Source organism: Trachypithecus francoisi, unplaced genomic scaffold, assembly GCF_009764315.1.
Source record: "Trachypithecus francoisi isolate TF-2019V2 unplaced genomic scaffold, Tfra_2.0 Lachesis_group8, whole genome shotgun sequence".
NCBI lineage: Eukaryota > Metazoa > Chordata > Mammalia > Primates > Cercopithecidae > Trachypithecus > Trachypithecus francoisi.
Genome location: NW_022681473.1, coordinates 60,224,986 through 60,227,472, shown reverse-complemented (window position 1 = coordinate 60,227,472; position 2,487 = coordinate 60,224,986).

The window sequence follows — 2,487 nt, the reverse complement described above, 5'->3', positions numbered from 1 at the left end:
TCCACGTAGGGCCTGGTTGAGTCCCGCCCTCGGAATGAGTCAGCCTGCTGTGTAGCTGTGCTGTTCACAGGAGGAGCCTGTGAAGGGAAGTAGAAGCACCCCCCACTCTATCTCCCTTTTCTCTTGAGTCTCAGGATCTTGTTATCATGCCACTTCTGACATAGTTCAGATTAACCCAACCAAGCATTAAATATTAGAAAAGGTGCCCTTTATCGAAATTCTTCCAAAGTGCTCCTCTTGCTCCTGATCTCGCAGCTGAGTTCTGCTTCTGGGTAACAGATATGGCCCAAAGAGAAGGAAGAACAAAGTTAATGATTTTTAGAGAATCACAGTAGATTTCTGGTCTGGACTTAAAAACCTTATAGGACCTATGAACAGAAAAGGAGGTACAGATAGAAGAGCTGTCATATTATTAAGACTTCCAGACCCAGAGAGGACAGGATGCTAGAAATGTATCTGGAGAGGGCCGGGCGCGGTGGCTCAGGCACACTTTGGGAGGCCGAGGCGGGCGGATCACGACATCAGGAGATCAAGACCATCCTGGCTAACACGGTGAAAACCCGTCTCTACTTATAAAAAACACACACACACACAAAATTAGCCGGGCGTGGTGGCGGGCGCCTGTGGTCCTAGCTACTCGGAAGGCTGAGGCAGGAGAATGGCATGAACTCGGGAGGCAGAGCTTGCCGTGACTGGAGATCACACCCCTGCACCTCCAGCCTGGGCGACAGAGCGAGACTCCGTCTAAAGAAAAAAAAAAGAAAAGAAAAGAAAAGAAATTTATCTGGAGAGCCATGAAGAAACATCACATTATTACACTGACAGCAGTTCAACTATTAACTTTCAAAGAACTCTCCAACTTCCCCCGTTGTCTTTTTCAAAGTATCGATTCCATCCCAGAGCAGGGCCAGGCCTTCTTCTCTTCTCTTCTGGTTACTATGCAAAACTGGTCCAAAAGGCTGAACTGTGGTCCATGTACCATAGCCTCCCTTCTAAGCCTTCCTTTACTGGAACATCTCAGGAAGTCCACACTGGAACTAGGATCACTGGTAGAGAGGAGTATTTAGTTTGAAAATGAAAATGCCTGAGGAGAAGGTAATAGGGAGCACTGTAGTGGGCAGCCTGTTATCACTTAATCCTATCATCAGTAACCCCATACCCCCTCCACACTGTACCCTCCGGCTCTAAGTTTCATGAAGTCAGGTAGGGGGCTTTTACATTTTGTTCTTTATTGTCTCAGATTTACTAGAATATGGTGTATATAAAGAGTAACATTTAAAGAGACAGATATGAAGATATATAGCTATTAATCTAATTTTAATTGAATTGAATATCTTGATGTCACATTTCTGTTCTATTCTTGCTGTAAAGATAACTGCTGTGTCACATAAATTCAAATATTCTTCTGGCATTAGTAATAATTATGTGGCTGTAATAATTATAGTAATAATTATAATTAGTTAGTATTAATAATAATTATGATCAATTAATAATTACAGTTATTATTAATGAGAATTAATATTACTAATTATTAATTAGTAATACTTATGTGGCATTAGCATTGGCTCACACCTGTAATCCTAGCACTTCGGGAGGCCGAGCGAGGTGGATCACTTGAGGTCAGGAGTTTGAGACCAGCCTGATCGACATGGTAAAACCTCATCTCTACTAAAAATACAAAAATTAGCTGGGTGTAATGCAGGACGCCTGTAATCCCAGCTACTCAGGAGGCTGAGGAAGGAGAATTGCGTGAACCCGGAAAGTGGAGGTTGAAGTGAGCTGAGATCGTGCCACTACACTCCAGCCTGGGCAATAGAGTGAGATTCTGTCTCAGAAAAAAAAAAAAAAAGTAATAATTATGTAAATTTTTAAACAAATTTTAAACGACTTTTAAAAATATCCTCTCTGTTTTCTTCCTATTATTCAGACTCTAACCATATTTACTCTTACTTTGCTCCTTTTCTTGAGGAGAAAAATGTTAAAAATCTATGGACCCAAAGGTGGAGATATTTCATGATTCCTCATCAAGCAGAAAAGCAGGATACGTAAGGTTTACAGAGAAAACACAGAGACCCAACAATAATTTATATTTTCTACAATGTAGAGCATAAGTTAGAATATGGAACCTGTCAACATGCTCAAATCTGGTGACAAATTGTGTGTGGTGCATTCAGGTTTCCTATTGGCCCAGGTTTTCTGGTATCTTGTCAGGACCTAATATTCCTACTGCTTTCTCTCAGCTGCAATTAATACTTCATGAGATAAAGCAGAACAGGATGAAAGGTCAGTTCAGATGTTCAAAGGCAGAGGAGAGAAAAGGATGGCTATGAGATCTATGGAAGTGCTGAGAAGGGATGAAATAATGGACAGAGAAAAGGTCTCTGGATAAATGAGTTCATTCACTTTGTCCATTGTGGTTGACACTTGGACTTCACTCTGTGCACTCCAAAAAAAACACATTCACTCACTGAGCCCTCACTCCCCTAC